Source organism: Pleurodeles waltl, chromosome 2_2 (assembly GCF_031143425.1).
Source record: "Pleurodeles waltl isolate 20211129_DDA chromosome 2_2, aPleWal1.hap1.20221129, whole genome shotgun sequence".
Lineage (NCBI taxonomy): Eukaryota > Metazoa > Chordata > Amphibia > Caudata > Salamandridae > Pleurodeles > Pleurodeles waltl.
The window spans coordinates 1,021,922,377-1,021,942,072 of NC_090439.1; positions in this window are offsets into that span (position 1 = coordinate 1,021,922,377).

Consider the following 19,696-nt stretch of genomic DNA (forward strand, 5'->3'; position numbering starts at 1 on the left):
CACTGTCCGTCTTCACTTACCCCATACATGGAAGATCCATCCGGTTTTTCATGTTTCTCAGCTTAAACCTTATGTGCCTGATCCTTACTCACGTCAGTTTCCTTGTCCACCTCCTGTCCTTGTGAATGATGCTCCTGAATATGAAGTGCAGGAAATCTGTGACTCTCGTCTTTTTCATAAATGACTTCAGTATCTGATTAATTGGAAGGGTTATCCTCTCAGTGAATGTTCATGGGAAGATGCCTCTTCCGTTCACGCTCCTCTCCTGACTCAACGCTTTCACTGTTTATTCCCTCTTAAACCTGGGCCTTCGGGAGGGGGACCTACTGTCGCGCCGCGCGGTGCGGCGCGAGCCGAGAGCTCGACTTCGGCCGGGCGTTCGGCTCGGGCCGCGCACCGCGTTATTAAGACGCGGCGCGCCCCCAGCCTCTCCTGCGCGTTTCGAGGCCCCAGATTTGCTTGGGGCCTCGTTCTTCCTTCTGCCTTTCTCTGTCCCAGGGGTCTCTGAACCCTCTTACCTGTTTTTCTTCGTTTCCTTGTCCTTTCTTCTGTTTGCAGTCTGTTGTGTGCCTTTCTTTATGTCTTTTCCTCCTTCCCAGATTCCTGTGCTTTCCCAGCATTCCTTGTTCCCTATTCTCTATGGTTCCTCTACTATTCTGTTCTATATATTGTTTCCCTATCTAAGATGGTGTCCTTTTACTTCCTGTGGGTCACTTCCTGTTTGTTGGTATATAAGGGCTGTGTTTTTCCTCTTTCCTTGCGCTGCAACACTTTCTGCTCAGTTGGTGTCTTCGCTCCTGATTTCCTTGCCTTTTGGTTTTGGACTCAGCATTCTGTGTTTTCTGAATTTTGCTCCTTTTGGATTCCTGTTTGTTTGTTCTTGTTTTTCTCCAGGACTTTTCCTGTTTGGAGGTTTTTCCCCTTTGGAAGGGGTTTTTTCCCTCTGGCGCTACTTTCTGAAGGGCACGGTCTGTTCTTGGTGTCTCCATTGCCTACAGCACCGTGGCTACCAGAAAGAGTCGCCCCTTTTTGGGCCAAAGTCGAACATTGAAGATTCACGCCACCAGATCTGCAAATTCCAGGCGCAAGCAGCACGTGAGTCGTGACATTGCCAGCCCTTAGAACCTTGCAAAGAAGACTTTGTGTTACCCCGATAGCCGTGGACAGAGGTGCACCCACTCACCTGTGGGCCAAGGACTCGACCAGACTTCACCAGATCGCACAGCATGAGAAGCATCCTTGAGCATCCTGCAGCCTGCCGCCCTCCGCAAAAGGACCACTCTATTATCATCTATAGAGGTCATCCTGTAGAGTTTAGATCTGCTGCTAAAAAATCCTCTGGTGGCCAGGTAACTATCTAAAGTGTCCTTTGTGACCCACTAGACTACTATCCTGCCGAAATTGGTCACCCAACTAGGGTCAATTCGGGCCAGAGTTGTCAAACTAACTGTTTAAATCTTTTCAAAAGTTTCCAAACATTTTGCTGGCCAATGCTTGTTTGGGTTTTTTATTGATTTTAAAATCTGTATCTCAGGAATCCTGTGATGGACTTTAATGATTAAGGTCTCTAAAAAAAAATTAAAATAGGCTCTAGCATTTATAAATTGGTGTCATATTTTTTTCGTGTTGTGTGACTTGCTTATTTCGTTGTTTGGCACTGTTAAATGCTTTACACATTGTTCCTTTACTAAGCCTTACTTCTCACAGCCACTGCTACCCAGGGTTGGGCTTAAGGTTAAGTAAACATAGCTGACTGGGCTCAAGATGGTATCTGTGAGTGTACTACACAATAAGGCTACCCAGGCATGTCATATAGTACACTCAAATCTTCACAGGGGTGCACTTAAAAAAAAAAAAATATATATATATATATATAACTAACATTATTACATACGTCGGGGACGCGCTTCTACTCACCTGGGGGCCGAGAGGAGGAGGCAGTGACGATTCTTCAAGGGAAGGAGCCCTTTAAATCTGGACTAGCGCTCCCGCCTCGCGGGACGCGCTTCTACTCACCTGGGGGCTGAGAGGAGGAGGCAGTGCCGCTTCTCCAAGGGCAGGAGCCCTTTAAATCTGGACTAGCGCTCCCGCCTCGCGGGACGCGCTTCTACTCATCTGGGGGCCGAGAGGAGGAGGCAGCGACGCTTCTTCAAAGGCAGGAGCCCTTTAAATCTGGACTAGCGCTCCCGCCTCGCGGGATGCGCTTCTACTCACCTGGGGGCCGAGAGGAGGAGGCAGCGACGCTTCTTCAAGGGCAGGAGCCCTTTAAATCTGGACTAGCGCTCCCGCCTCGCGAAATGCGCGCGGGCGCGCGCGGGCAAAGCCCGGGCCAAGGGCGGGCCCATCCTGTGCCCGTCGGAGACCGGAGGAGGCTGGGCTGGGCCCCGCCTCTTTCATTCGTACTGCGGTAGCAGTAGGTTTGTCAGTGCCTGGTTAGTGCTTGGTGGGATTCCCAGTCCCAGGTTCCCTCGCTCTCTTTCTTTACTTGGGAGATCCTCACGGGCTGGGTCATCACTATTCAACTTCTCTTTTGTTCTCGTTCTTGGGGACCCCAGTCCTTGGCCCGGATACATTGTAGTGAATTATGAGGAAGCGCAAGGCAGATGATGTCCCTGCGCCTTCCTCTGGTGCCAAAAAACACAAGAAACGAGCTGGTCAGAAAATTGACGACCCTCCTAAGCCCATTAGGAACCAGTTTCAAGCTATTGACTCCCTGTTTGAAGAAGTAGAGGCAATATTGAGGAGTCCATCCATTACCGCTCCTTCCATCTCTGCTACTTCAACTATTAGGAAGATTCCAGATTTATTTATCAAGAAACTACGGTCACCTCCTTTGTCTGTGGAAGCGGACCTCCATCCCCCTCCTACATCTGAGGCTGCAATCTCTTCACCGTCAATGAGGCCTACTTTAAGTGTTGATATTGCAGGATGTAATCAACTTAGGGACTCTCTGCATTTGGGTTGCAAGTCTGTAGTTTCTAGTGATATTCCTTGTTCCAATAGATTTCAACTCCTATCCACTTCTAGCGAGAGCCCAGGTTGTTCTCCTCCCTTAGCTTCCGTGGAACCTGATACAGAGGAATTGGTCTGGCAGGCTAAACGCAAGATGTCACTTGAACTGGAAATTGTTTCCCAGAAACTGGACAATTTAAAATCCCTGGTATCGGTTATTCTGGACAAAATTTCTGGACTATCTGAGACGAAGGTACTGTGCTATTGTAAATCTCTTAGCACGAATGATCACCTTCTCGAGCCGATTGGAGGGCCTAATGCGCTAGCTACTTTAGACATTGAGGGCAATCTAGTTTCTCACCCCAAACGTCCAAAGCAGGGGGCTAAGTCTATGAGTGTGGCTACAAATAAAAAAGGGAGTTGCCTCTCTCTATCTGATGGTAATCCCTCCATCCCCGGTCGCATGTTTATCCCCGTTCCAACAAATAACGATCTACGTCCCTCCTGTATAAATCCCCTGTCTATGGGAGTCATGGTTGGGAAGGGTGTACGGGTGCACTCAAGTCCTCCTAGAGTCTCATGCTCAGGTCATTCCAAATTCATTCAGGCGACAGTTCCAAACGGGAGACACGATCTGAATAGGAAGGATGCTCACATCTATATGACAGGGGTTCCCAGGTTATCTGCTGGGCAGAGAGAGTCTCGTGATTCTCTCATTAATAAAGTTGTCTACTGGTTTCGTATACAGAGGAAATGTCTGTCTGTTATCCGTTCTGATATTTGGGAGGCACGTAGATATGCTCAACCAGACTCAGATTTTGATTACATTTCAATCCTTTTTTTTGATACCTCTATGGCTGATAACCTTTTGGCTTTCAACCACGGACTCATTGTCTGACATCTGTGAGAAATATCGGAATTGGCCTCTGCATGTATTCTCCAGGGGGAGAGTTACGAAGGACTGATAGATCTTCCAATACTCATGAGGGAAAGGCTCTGGGTCCACTTAATAGCAATCGACCAGCTTTGACCAAGATCCGTTCCCCCTGGTTATCTGCTTTAGATTGACTAAACAACGTCTCTCCCTTAGCGTCTCACACTTCAGTTGTTATGCCTCACAGATGCAAACGATCCAGGGCTCTGAATTCAACCATATCCCTGAAAGCTAGACCCACTCCCGTGCCCTCTGCACTTAATATCTTATCTTGGAATGTCGAGGGAATAAGGAAAAAGATGGGAGATCCAGGATGGTTTAACTTTATCTCCAAGCAAGACTTGTGCCTTTTTCAGGAAACCTGGGCGGAAGAGTTAATATATGTTGAGGGGTTCATAACTTATTTTGTCGCAGCTCAGCCTGCCTCTGGAGGCTTTGGTAGGCCTATGGGTGGGCTCATGATTTTAGTGAATAAGAAACTACAATGCGACCATTCTGTATTTCCCTTAACTCATTAGATCTTATGGGTGTCAGACTTATATTCCACCCTGGTTTCATAGTGACCTTGGTTAACGTGTATGCGAGGCCCCCCCCACCCAACATGGAATCTAGGGTACTTGCCCAGCTAGTTGCGTATATGGAATCTTTGCATCCTTCTAACCATCTGGGGATAGGGGGCGATATAAACTGTTCTTTTGTATCCCAGAACCTCGTAGGTAATTTAACAACTGAAGAAGACGACTCCTGGGGTATCCCCCAAGCTAAGGATGATTCTCTTAGGACTGGTTCTTGTGCCGCTACACAGATGGCTTCCCTCTGCCTACACTATGGACTCAGGGATTGTAATGGTCGGACTAGATCTGATCTAAACCATGCCCCACCTTCAAGCGGGGGTGCTCGTCCAGTACTATTGATTATTTTTTTGTTGACATCAGGCTTTGGTCACACATTCTGGACATGAAGGTCGTATCCCGTCACGACAGCGATCATTACCCTCTATGCCTTACTTTATTCAACAAAGCATTTGGGAGAACGCAACACCTAGAGATCACTGACGTCCCGATCCCTTCCCTAAATTTCAGGCAAACCCGTGTTAGTTGGCCAAAAGGTATATCCAACCCACTTTTGGTTAAACAAATGTATTCCTTTTTCTTACAGTCATTCTCTGGTCTTGAAAATCAAGAGGTCGATAGCCTTCCAATCATGAAAATTCATGTTGAATTGATAAATTTTCTACAGAACGTTTTCTATAAAGAAACTACTGTGAGACATGCTCCAGATGCTATCCGATCCAGGGAATGGTTCAACAATGACTGCGGCTTTGCTAATCTTAAATTGGCCCTCCTCAAGCACTCACAGGAGGAGATTAGGACCGCTAGAGTTAGCTATACTAAGGCCCTGAATCTAGCGAAGAAAAACTGGGAATTTGAGATCTGGCAGAAGTTGCTGGAGGCAGTCGAAAATCGAGATGAGGGCTCTTTTTGGAGGTTGTTGACTCACAGGCAAAGAGAGGGTAGTGCTAGTCGTAATTTTCATATCCAACCTGAAAGATGGGTGGCTCATTTTTCAGAGATTTATGCGTCATCTGTGCAACAGCATCATGAGGCCTATACGGGTGGCAAATGCAGACCTCTTATTGAGGGTCTCACGGAGGGCATTGTTTTTACACTTGCTGAAACCACAGTAGCTCCTGGTCCCGATAAGATACCGGGGGTCCTGTTTAAATCTGAACCTGCTATTTGGGCGTGGTACATTAACACCTTATCAAATGCCATCGCAGCAGGCAGCCCCACTCCGGACTTGTGGCTCGGAGCCGAGATTATCCCTATTCATAAAAAAGGAGATGTGGGACTGCCTGCTAATTACCGCCCAATTAGCCTCATTGATAATCTCCAAAAGATTTTTTGTAAGCAAGTTCTAGACAGGTTAATGGACTGGGTCCGAGCTAACCAAGCCCTCTCTCCCCTCCAGGCTGGGTTTCGTTCAAAAATCAGCACTATGGACCAAGTCTTTAGATTTTTTTTGTTACTATGGAAATACGCTACCCTGGCCAAACAAAACTTGTATGTAGCTTTTGTTGACCTTAAGTCTGCGTTCGATCTCGTTCCAAGGCAGACATTGTGGGAAGTCCTAAAGAAAATTGGTGTCCCGATGAACTTGGGGCATTTAATTCAAAGACTACACAAGGATACCTGTGCTCGAGTAAGATGGGGAAGCCAGGGGGAACTTACTGATCGTATCAATATCAGGCGGGGAGTACGCCAGGGCTGCGTCCTGGCACCTACTCTTTTCTCGTTGTTTATCAATGAAGTAGTGCAAGTTGTAACCGACTGCCAAAACGATGCCCCTTCCTTGAATAATTCAAAAGTTCCAATTCTCTTATTTGCTGATGATTCCCTCTTGATCTCTAAAACACCTACGGGCCTTCAGGTTCTCCTGGATAGGTTTAGTGTGTTCTGTGCAGATCATGGATTGGAACTTAACTCTAGTAAAACAAAACTCATGATCTTTGGTCCGGGCAGCTCTAAACGATGTAATATTTTGTATAATGGGGTTCCCTTGAGCAAGGTATGCTCTATTGATTATTTAGGGGTGAGGAATAACAATGATATGAACTGGCAGGCCCAGATAAGGAAAAGCTCAGCCCTTCTAGCACACAGGTCGGGGCAATTTTGCGTTTTCAAATGTCTAATATTGAGAAAGTTGTTTCCCCAGCTATTAAAATGTATCTAGCTAAGGCTCAGAGTGCCGCGGTCTACGGTGCTGAGGTCTGGGGTTGCTCTAAATCTAGCAAGTTATCTGTGGGGGAAAACAGCTTCGCAAGATCACTCGTGGCTTGCGCTCGTAGTACACCCCTGGTCCCAGTGTTCTTGGACCTAGGGTTCCCTCGCATTTCTGATGTAATAGCTTTAAGGCCTTTAATTTTCTGGGTTCGTATCTGGACTACCCCTGAATTAGTCACCTACAAGGAATCTTTGCAATACTTACTGGATAGACCAAACGTACTATCTATCCCTTGGTTTAAGCACATTTTAGAATGGTTCCATACCTTGGGACTTAGACATTTTTGGAGCCAGCCCAATAATTTAAGGAGGGCTTATAAGGACCACCTGAAATCTGTTTACTGGTCCCATGTTAGGGAAAAACATTTGTTTTGTACCTCACATGGCAGGTTGACGTCTCTTTTTCTTGATTATAAGTGGTTTCCCCACTTTGAACCCTTCCTGGACTTAATTACTGATCAATTAAGCAAAAATGTGTATGTTCGTTTTAGGTATGGAAGCCTCCCTCTGAAGTCCTTTTCTAGTTCATGGAGCTCTACCCTGCCATCCGATAAATGCCCTTGCTGTAATGGTTCTGTGGAAACTGTAGTACATTTTATGTTTATTTGTCCTGCCTATGGTATTGCTCGGCGGAAATGGCTTCGGCCCGCTTGTAGGAACATGGGGTTGAGAACGTGTAGAGACGCCCTTAGGTTGATGTCGAGAGATTGTTCCTCTCTCCTAACTTGTGCGGTCAGCAAGTTCCTTGCGTCCGGCTGGCACACACGTACATATTTTTTAAAAAAAGGATTATAGTGATCTGATATTAACCGATCCCTGATTTTACCCTATTTAACTCAAATTGTTTTATTCATTGAATTTCTCATAAATTACTGATGAGGAAGTTTAAAGCAGTTAACTAAAGGAACTTGCCCCTCACTTATAGGATGGGATGCATATGTGAAGTTTTATTTGATTTTTTTTCCTTTTGTACACTTGCAGAGCCCTCATTTTATAGTATTTTTTCTTATTATCTACTTTTTGGTCTTGTGGCTATATATTTATTATGTATAGATTATGATTTTACTGTTGTAAGTTATTGCTTTGATGGTTATTTAGACCAAATAAAGCTTGCGTGTGAGATAACTAACATTTTTTAAGTACAGCTGAGAAAACGTGAGCAGTGACTGTCTCTCTATTTAGGGGCTCTGTTGTCTGCTACCCATACAGCAACTCGGACAACTTCTGAGTTAAATGTATGTGCTTTTGAAAGTGCAGTAGTTTAAAAGCAGGTACATAGTTGTGCCCTACATGAATGCACCCGAAGATGAAGAACCTAGAGAACTATGAAGTTGCATTTTTAGCACAAACAGGAGTTAAGTTTATAAACTAGGGGACATATTTAAGAGCCCCTAGTGCCACTGGAGTGTCACTTTTTGTGATGCTCCGTTAGTGCTAACCACGACTCCCTATTTACAAGGAGATGTAACGCCACTTTTTGTGGCGTTATGCCTCCTTGTAAATATGTGCCCTTCTGATGCTGTTTTATGCATCAGAGGGATCTGCAATGGGTGTTGCGTTCCACCACAAAACTCACATTGCTTTTGACGCTGCCCCAGATTTACGAGAAACTGTAAATGTGTGTGTTAGACTTTCATCCTTGGCGTGGTCTCCCTTAACTTTTTGCCTCTGTTCCCCAGGTTGTTGATGTATGCTGGACTCTGATTTTACTGTTCTTTGTTACTCTGGGCACTTTACCACTGCTAACCAGTGCTAAAGTGCAAGTACTCCTTTACAAAATGTGTATGTAATTGGCTTATCCATGATTGGCATATTTGATTTACTAGTAGGTCCCTAGTAAAGTGCACTAGAGGTACCAGGGCCTGTAAATCGAATGCTACTAGTGGGCCTGCAGCACTGGTTGGGCCACCCACATAAGTAGCTCTATAATCATGTCTCAGATCTGCCACTGCAGTGTCTGTGTGTACAGTTTTAACTGTAAATTCGACTTGGCAAGTGTACCCACTTGCCAGGCCTAAACTTTCCCTTTTCTTACATGTCAGACACCCCTAAGGTAGGCCCTAGGTAGCCCCAAGGGCAGGGTGCAGTGTATGGTTAAGGTAGGACATATAGTAATGTGTTTTATGTGTCCTGACAGTGAAATATTTATAAATGCTTTTTTCACTGTTGCAAGGCCTGTCCCTCTCATAGATTACCATGGAGGCTACCTTTAAATCTGATTAAAGTGTAGATTCCCTTTGGAAGCAGATGAACATGTGGAGTTTGGGTTCTCTGAGTTCACAATTTAAAAATACATCTTTTAGTAAAGTTGATTTTAAGATTGTGTGTTTGAAAATGCCACTTTTAGAAAGTGAGCATTTTCTTGCTTATACTATTTCTGTGACTCTGCCTGTTTGTGGATTCCCTGTCTGGGTCAGTTTGACATTTGGGAGTATTGCACCTCACACTAGACAGTGACACAAAGGGAGCGTGGGTGTAGCCTGCATATCCTGATGAGTCATCTGTGCTGGGAGGGAGGGGAGGAGTGGTCACTCACACCTAAAAGGGCTGTGCCTGCCCTCACACAATGCAGTCTCCAACCCCCTGGTGAGTGTCTGGGGCCTGGCCTGGGCAAGGCAGGATTTCACATTCAAAAGAGACTTTAGTTTGAAGTAGGTCTACTTCAAAGGAGAAATTGGGCATAAGAAGGGCATCCAAAACCACAGACTTTAGAAACACTTCTGGGAACAAGAGGAACCTCTGCCTGGAGAAGAGCTGAAGAGCTGAGGAAGAAGAGCTGCCCTGCCTGTGACTGTGCTTTGTGTCAGAGTCACCAGATCCTCTGGGTCTGCGCACGTTCCCAACACGTCCACCACTGAACAGCTACAAGACTCTGATAGATAAATCTCAGAGGCTAAGAGAGTTCAAGAGGGGAAGAGGGGATTAGGAAGGGAACAGCTGGGAAGGAGACCTGTAGTAAGAAAAAGGTTAAAACACACAATATGAAAATTACATCTCATGAAATCAATACTAGACTATGACTCTAAGCCTAGTCATTCTGAAAACATGAACAATCTAAGAATTAGGCTTAAAATGACTAAGTTTCAAGATGGCCGGATACCTGTAAGGGAATCAAGATGGATTAAATGAAACTTTCAAATTCAAGTACTTTCCTTTACATGAGAATCAGGAAAACATTCTGAATAAGTTCTAAACCAGTCATATGAATCCTTTTTTTGAGAATGCATACTAGGGCCATGCAGTATTGCATCTAGAAACTCTGGCCTTCTGTGTTCTCTTGAAATATTTCAACATGAATTGCGCACATTGCAGATTTTCATATATATAGTAAACACCATAAAAGGATTGTGCACCATGAATAACACAATGTGGAAACAAATCACACAACTTGTCAACTCAAATATTACCTCATAAATGTCTTAGAATAGTGGCATACAATGAACAACATGAATTAAGCTCGAGGAGAGAATCGTGCGTCTTGCCGATTCGAGTGCCACCATGTAAAATGTCAAGAAAAGGTAGCACGCAATGAATATCAAGGTTAAATCACCATTAATCGAATTGCGCGTTTTGCCGATTCTTAAGCCACCATGCAAATGTCAAGAAATGGTAGCACGCAATGAATAACAAAGTCAAATCATCATGAAAATGAATCGCGCATCTTGCAGATTCACAAGCCGCCATGCAAATGTCAAGAAATGGTAGTGCGCAAAGTAATCTGTTACTCATTAAAGAATTAGGCCAAGAATATGAAAGTTCTCGATAACGGCGTCGGGAGGCCAGCCCAACCACCGTCTTACCGCCCAGAACAAGGATCACCAATGAAGAATGAAGGGCAGAGGCCTGGAAGATCAAATAGGCCACCGGGACAGGAGCTCAGGAAGTAGCTGCTGTTCTGAACCGGGACCTCTGAATAGTGAGCACTTGGAGCTGGGCTGGCTCCCTTTTATAGAGTCTTGGCCCAGCCCACATCCACACCCAGGCATGCTGCAGGGAACGTTTCTGGAAGGCCCTGGAAAGGGACCACACTCTAACATACTCTGAAAGCCTGCAGCAATACATTGCAAATGAACAGTATTTGTAAACACATTAAAAATAAGTCTTCAGGATTAAACTCTGCAATGCAAAAGGTTAAACAACAACATATCAGCACAATTAATAAATTACGTTGTTTTGAGAGTGCTAGGTTTTTGCATTCTAGTCGCCAATAGAGCGCGCAATGCCCTGGTGTTGACACTTTGTGGAGCTCTCCTGCAGTTGCTGCTTCTGCCAGAGTAAGAGGGCAAAGACTGAACTTTGTGTGCCTTCCATCTTGAGAAGAAATCTCCAAGGGCTTGATTTAGAGCTTGTCTCCTGTTGTTTGAAGTCTCAGGGACAGCAAAGACTTCTCTCTGCCAGCACCTGGAGTTTTTGGAGAGACTCCTACTCTGCCCTGTGGTGCCCATCCAGTTCCTGGGACCCTGAAAGGAGAAGCTGGCAGCCTTAAAGAAAATGAAATCCACGCACAGAGTGCCGTGCGGGGAAAAGATCGACGCAACTCTGATCTGCGGCTGAAGAAACGATGCGCCACCGGCTCTGTGGCTGAAAATCGACGCTCGCCAGAAACGCAACCAAAGAATTGACACACGGAGCAGGAGAAATTACACGCAGCATCGCTGATGGAGGCTGGGAGATCGCATCCCGCGCTGCGTGGTTTTTGGATCATCATGCGGCTGGATTTCAAACGCAAGTACCGCTGGGCGTGTAAAAACAACGCAAGGCCTGCCCGGACCCTAGAGTGCTGATCAGATCGACGCATCGCTTGCCTGCAGAGAGAAGAAACGACGCACCCCGACCCGACGAAAGGAGAAACGACGCAAGGCCCCGCTCATGAGTGAAATCGACGCATCGTAAAGCCCTTTTTGACGCACACTCGCCCATGTGGGGTTATTTTTTACATACCCAAGGTACTTTTTCATGCTAACAGTGTTAGTATGTGTTTAAAACTACTGAAAGACTCTTTTTGCACTTTTATTAATAACTTGACTTGTATATTGTGGATTTTTGTTGTTTTGGTCTTGTTTTGTTTAGATAAATATTTCCTATTTTTCTAAACCTGTGTTGTGTCATTTTGTAGTGTTTTTCTTTAAGTTACTGTGTGTGTTGTTAAAAATACTTTACACCTAGCACTCTGATGTTAAGCCTACTGCTCTGCCAAGCTACTAAGGGGGCAAGCAGGGGTTAGCTGAGGGTATTTCTCTTTTACCCTGACTAGAGTGAGGGTCCTTGCTTGAACACGGGGTAACCTGACTGTCAACCAAAGACCCCATTTCTAACAGTGTGGCAGCGCCAAAAACTAACGCCATCCCAGGGGTGGCGTTAGCATGGCAAAACAGGGAGGAATGGTTTTATCCCTCCTCATTTTTTGCTTTTTCTATGTGTGCTGCATTCTGCAGCACACATAGAAGAAGCAAAATACCATAGATTATTGTTTATGTGCAGGAAGGTATCCCATCCTGCACATAAACTATCATTCCAAAATGACGCTTTGGTACTTATATGGGTGCTACATTTTGCAGCACACATAAGTGCCAAATTGGCATTATAGATTGTTTATGTGCAGGAAAGGACACCTTCTTTCACATAAACAAGCTATCCCCTCAATGCAGGCACCCTTGCACTATGGTGCAAGGATGCCTGCGTTGGCGCAGGCAGCTTAATTCAGCGCCTGCACAGGAGGAAATGCTGGGGTGCACCATATTCCTGTAAATACGGTGCATCCCTGTGTTTCAAAAGTGGCGCAGCACTACTATTTTTGGTGCAGCACCGCGCTGCGCCACTTTGGCATAAATCAGGGCCTAAATTGCAAAAAATACAAATTAATTTTCAAATTGAAAATATGTTTATCACTCAAAATGTGGTATGCTTTGTTTATGTATAGAATGATTTCCAAAAAACATATGTAATATGAAAATGTATTTTCATTTCTGTTTATGGTACAAAGGAATTTACTTACCTGAACCTTTACTGGTTTCAGAAATCCTGCAAGGAGAGAATGGTGTGGGCATTGGAAATGAGCCTCAGGCCCAACACTATTTCTCCAGTGTTCTACTGAGTCACGAGTCACAGGCATCAGAGAAAGGAAGAAGTGGATGTCATAGAGGAGAAGCATGGAGCGCTGTCTCCTGGCTTGTTGAACAGAAACCACTGGGGCAGCAGAACAGCTCCCTGCTCCTGTCACCGGGATTCCTTAGCACCATACATAGATGCCTCAATGAACACTCTCCAAATTAATATCAGTATATCTGTGTATATGTTTGCCTGTTTACATGAACAGCTGCATTCAAAGAGGTACATTTATTTTGGGACAATCACTAACGCGAACTATTTTTGCAACAATCTAAACATGCAAACATCTGTAAAATGTAATGGGCTGATAATAAACATGTTTGACATCCAGTCAAGACACCCCCAGAAAAGGCATCACACAAGCAAGCCAACTTTTAAAGAGTTTGACACAGTGCCCCTTTCTGTGTGTTGTGTGGCGTGATGACATGAGCTCTGGTAGACAGCAAGCTGTCAAGCCCGACCTAGAAACTGATGTGAAATCTCAAGGTAAACTGTCCACTCAAGCAGGAGGATCAGTTTTGTTATCTCAGTCGGTTTCAATTGTATTCTGGTGTTCTGGGCATAAAACAATACTATATATGGTGTCAAGCCCAGAAGCTGATAACAAAGTCCTAAACTAATATAACCTCCATCATGCACACCCATTCATGCTCACACATCCACATACATGCACGCATTCACTTCAACCCTCCCCGCCCCCTGCCCCAACACTGTATTCGCACACACACCCTCCCCACACAACACCCACACAGACACTCTCCTTCCCCCCGCATTCACACAGACACCCTGCCGCATTCACAACAATTGCACACACTCACACACCCACAGACACCCCCCTCATTCAGAACATCCACACACGCACACGCCCCACAGACACCTTCCTCCTCCCCCCGACGATCCACTCACTTCATCCATTGAGGTGGTTGTCCGGGAGCGAATGGGGTCCCGTGCTTTCACCGCCGGCACCTCGCCGCCATCAGGACCCCGCCAGGCCGTAACACAGAATGTGATACTTCGGGCAAAGTCCTGTTGGTGTGGTGGTGCCAGCGATGGAACCGCCTCGGCACTGCTGATCGCCAGCACGACTTCTGGTGTCTTTCCACCTGTATTCTGGTGTTCTGGGCATAAAAACAATACTATATATGGTGTCAAGCCCATAAGCTGATACAAAGTCTAAACTAATATAACCTCCATCATGAAATGTGTATGATGTTTTTTGTGACTGTATTTCAAAATGTGTAGTAAAACTGAAGCGAGATCAGCAATCAATTTATATAATGAGACATAACATGAAGCATCAGGATTTGCTTACATTTAGCCTCGGATACAATTTTCTTTGCACCAAGTTCCTTCCTGGTAACATGTTTCTGAGCAAAGTTGTTGCAGTTCAGAAACATTATTTCGGCATACCCTAGCGTTTCCACCAGAATCAGGCTTTTTTGTGGAAAAGGACCAAATGCTTAGCACCAGACAGATTCTATTTTTTCATGTTATGGATCGCCCAAATATTTCTGCACTCAACAACAGTCCTTTTTGGATGCTCGCCAGCTTCTGTGTTTATTTATTATTGACATTCCGCAGCTAACTCGCAAAGGCAAGCTGCAACATTGAAGTATTGCTTTTCATCTCCATTTCCCACTCACTGAAATAATGATCTTTACGCTCCCCCGCTGCGTCTTCCCATTTTGTGATCTTTGTGTTGATAGCTACATTGAGTTTCGCTCATCAAACAATGGAGATATTACATATGTAACTTGTTGTGTTCCACTAAATGCCAGACGATTTCTCAGAGAAAGAAACAAATGTTAAACTGGTACTGAACAGCACTGATATCCACAGCAGAATGAATTAAATTCCGGATCAACTCGTTTTGGTCCAGATTTACAAAAATATGCGTAGACTTACACCTACAATTGTAAAGACTTGCACATAATTGAAGATTCACGGATTACCTTTGAAAGTTCCAACACATTTTCAAGCATTTTCTACCTTATATTGAATCCTGCAATGAGCACTGATTCATCAAATACCACGGATAGTGCTAGTGACATTGGACATCCTTTAAACCCATGATGATGTCTCAGGGTGAACTCTTCTGTCATACATATAGACCCTCAGTAGACTGATTTAGAGTTTGGTAGCCAGGGTACTCTGTTGCAAACATGGCGGAGTAACCTCGAGTAGGGGCTGTCAGAGGAAGGACATTACACTGCTCACCCTACTTAGGGTGGATTGTGTAATGTCCTTTTTTCTGTCCCTCACCGCCAAGAAAACGTTTGTCAGTGAGGAAAAGAAAAAAAAAGCAGTTGCGTTCTCCACACCCTGATCAAAAACTCCCAAAGTTTGGGATCATTATTATTGTTTTTTTTAATGACAAACTCCCACCTTGCACTTTAAAGGGAACCTCTGTGACGCCGGTTTCTTTCAAACTACATAGATGACTGCTTGGCCGACTGCCATTCCTTAATTTGACAGACCGTAGTCAATAAGCATGACAGTGATAATGCCTTTCTCCACCCTTAAGGACTAAGGCCCTCATTACCAGGCTGACGGTCAACAGACCGCCAGCCTCGCTGTGGCGGTCTTACTGCTGTGGAGCAGACAGTAAAGACCACCACATTTCTCCCTCCAGGCAATTGACAGCCCTTATGCCACCGGCCACATTACGAGGCGCACACCACCAGGCTTTTTGTGGCGGTCGCACTGCAACAAAAAGTCTGGCAGTCATACACCCAGTGACAGGAGTGTCCCCCAAATCCACAAACCTTCAAACATCTCCCACACCCACAGCAAACATGCATACACCTCGTCGCCCCTTCATTCACACCCAAGCACACCTATTCATGCTCACACATCCACATACATGCACCATTCACTTTCACCCTCCCCTGCCCCCTGCGCATGCATACGTATGCCCCAACACTGCATTCACACACTACCCCCTCCCCACGCAACACCCACACAGACACTCTCCTGCCCCCCGCATTCACACAGACACCCTGCCGCATTCACAACAATGGCACACACGCACGCACCCACAGACACCCCCCCTCATTCAGAACATCCACACACGCACTCACGCACTCACATTCACCCCACAGACACCTTCCTCCTCTCCCCGACGATCCACTCACCTCATCCATCGAGGTGGTCGTCCGGGAGCAAATGGGGGTACCGTGCTTTCATCGCCGGCACCTTCCCGCCATCAGGACCCCACCAGGAAGTATCACAGAAGGTGATACTTCTTGCAAAGTCCTGTTGGTGTGTTGGTGCCAGCGATGGATCCGCCTCTGCACTGCTGGCCGCCAGCACGACTTCTGGTGTCTTTCCGCCTCTAGTATGGCTGACAGCTGCTAGCAAGCAGTCGTATTATGGAGGCCTGTGGACCGCCAGCACTGGCGGTCTAGTGGCGGTCTGGCAAATAGACCACCAAAGTCAAAATGAGGGCCTAAGTGCTGTCCATCACATGTAAAATCAGGCCTTTAGTTTTGTTGCTGAGGGCAGTGGTGTAATGAAACTTGAGGGCCCCCGCTCCCTGCAAAGTACATGGAGGAGCCTCCCTCCAGATGCACTCAGCAGCTCTCAGGTCAGGGCACTGTAGTGAGGGGGGCCTCTTGGAGCTCGGGCCCCCCATACCATGGGGACTGTGGGGGCCTTTGTTACACCACTGTCTGAGGGGCAAGGCAAATGACAAGTAGTAGACAATGGAGAAATTAGCAGAGTTTCAAGATCCCTGTTTGTTTCATGTTCAAGCTGCTATTTGCATGACCACTGAGCCCTGGGGTAGCATGGGCACTGTTACAGGGAGCAAAAGCAAGCCAGGTTAAGATTGTTAACCTCTGTTTAGCCCTTCTTTAACATCAATGACTTTTGCTGATTGTGGGAAAGGAGAACAATCCATGGAATAAGCGATTAAGATAACTACATTAGTGTATTAACATGTTTTATTTTTTTCTTCACATGGATAAATTATTTCCATGTGGGGAACTCTTTTTGCTTCATCAAAACACTGTTTGGAATTTATTGGTGATTTTTTACATCTAAATGCAAACATTCCCCTGCTTTTTGGCACTGAAATTAGGTATACAAATGAAACAAATTTAAAATATAGAATACCCACAAAGTTATGACATTACCATATTATCAATATACTCCCTCCCCTTCCAATAACTTTACCCATGTGTTACTCAGGATGTGTCATATGCTCTTGCACATCTTTCTGTGCACCTGACTGTAACTCAGGTGTATACATGATTTAGTGTACTTGACCTAAACTGTTTAGACTTCTTTAACACATTTCGTCATTGACTGATTAGAAGGCAGATCTAAGTGGGTTTTTGAGAAAATCTAATTACACAGTAGAAAGTCTGTTTCAAGGCAATAATGCTTCAGAAAGAATAGTAATACCCACAAACTTCCAAGGCATCCACACACTTTTGCAAGGCAGATTCCCATCTCTGCTAGAGATGTACTTTTCGTAAAAGCAGAGGTGTTGGACGTGGTCCTTTCTTCAGGGGAACTCCTAAACTTGTTGCCTTCTCCCTTCCTGTTTTCTGAATTCCTTTTTATTGACATTAGGACTCAGCACACTTGTCCACTACTAACAAGTATTAAAGTATTTCTCCTCTCTCCCTAGAACATTTTAAAATTGGACTATACCTGATTGGCACTATTAATTTACTTGTAAGCCCCTAGCAAATGGTACTAAGTGTGCCTAGGACCTGTGAAATAAATAATATTAGTGGGACTGCAGCACTCATTGTGCCACTCACTCAAGTAGCCTTTTAGAACATGTCTCAGGCCTGCCACAGCAGCCTGTAATGAGGTTTTAACCTGCCATTTCAAATTGGCAAAATAAACCCTTCACCAAGCCTAAACCTTCCTTTTTAATCCATAGAGGTCACCCCTAAGGTAGACCCATAAGGCTTCTAGGGCAGGGGCCTTGTATTTAAAAAGTAAGACATGGGGCTTAAGTTTTACATGCCCAAGTAATAAAAAAATCCTAAAGTAGTTTTTCACTACTATAAGGCCTATCCCTCCAGTTGACTAATATGGCGTTGCCTTATTACATTTAATACGTGATAATGCTTGATTGGGAGCATCATACAAATATGGTACAACTTTGAAAATGCCACTTTTAGAAAGTTGGCATTTTCTTGTCCTATCCATTTGTACCTTTTGCCATGTCAGGGATCACATGATTATGACTGTGAATGGCTATGCTGTTGGGGTTTGTGTATTCCTTCCAGGCAGTGACAAAAAGGCAATTAGGTGTGGAAAGGATGGCTGGGAGAGGAGCTGTTCCCAGCCCCACTTACATTTCAAAGGGCTTTGCCTCTTCGGTACAAAGGAAACTGGCACTAGTCTTTTCTCTCCCAAATTTCTTGGAGCCTTTACAGTGGCAGGGAAGAACTTTCAAGAACCAGATGTAGGTTTAGTACACAGAATCCCCCCAATCAACGGCGAGCATCACATATAAATATTAGATCTCCTAAGCCACTCTTCAGTATGCCCCTGGACCAGTGAGCATTACAGAAGAAGAAGTGCCTTGCTACCCAGAGGAATGCCTTGCTGCATAAGGCTGGACTTGCTCCCTAGGGACCACCCTGATGCTACCAAAGGAATGCCATGCTGCTTGAGGACTACCTTGACCCAAAGAGGGCTGCCCTGCTGCTTGGGGACTGTCTTGTTTTCTGAGAAGGAAAGGTGGACCTGTTCTCTTCAACTCAGGATGACCTAAAAGATCAGTTGGATGACCTTCCGTCCAAACCACAGGGACACAAAAAGCACCAGAGTCCTCCCTGCAACCACCCAGCTGTCCTGGTGCACTGCACCTGACTGTACCTGCAACTAGGCTTACCTGAGCCCATGCAGAGGCTCTGCAATGCATGATGACGGCCAACTTGAAGCTCTGGTTTTCACTTTACAGTGACCACCAGTGCCAATCGGCAATGCAAGATCTGCAATTCATGATCCAACAACAACAGCTCACCATGACTGCCAACTCAAAGCTCCAGCAATGACCGGCCACGACGGATCACTGGATATTCATGCAACAGTAACGACCATCTGCGACACCAAGCCTGCTTTTTGTGCTACAGCAATGACCATACGCAGTGCTCTCCCTGCTCTTCGCATCCTCTTTCACCACAAACAGAACTCTTTGCACTGGACTTTGAGAATGCAACTTTTTTATAGGTACTAATCACATCCCTGTATCTGGCCCATGCTCCTTTGTGGTCAGGCAGAACTCTTGACCATCCCCCACTCTAGCATAACCAGATGACTGTGAGTGACAGTTTGTACTTTAAAGTGCTATATCTACCTAAACTTTAAAATTGAATATCTCTTGTTATACTGATTAGATTTTTGTTGTTATGGTATGCGTTTTTTAAATTAAAATTAGCCCTATTTTTCTAAATTGGATTGGGATTTTTCTTATGTTGTGTTTTTGCTTTATTACTTTTCGCGAGTTGTATAAATACTCTACAATTTGTCTCTATGTTGAGCCTGACTACTTTGCACCTTTCTACTAGAGAGCTAAGCACAAGTTAATTTAGTGACTATTGTGGTTCATTCTGACAAGGATTGGTACGTCAGACCTTATTAAGTAAACTTTCAAAAGAGACAGGAATAGGCCGATGGATCTTTTGACTGCGCTTCGAGTTTTTCCCACCTTGAACCCCGTACAAATACAAATCAATAACCATAACTATCAATTACATCAATACTCAATGGAAGTCAGTGATGTACACACACCATGACCTTCCAGCCACGAATAGCCACACCTTTATGTAAAAGTTAGACTGTTTATTTCCCTATATTGACAATGCTAATATCATGTAACTTAGGGCCAGATGTAGCAAAGGTTTAGCGACTCGCAAACGGCGAAAATCGCCGTTTGCGAGTCGCTAAAGCC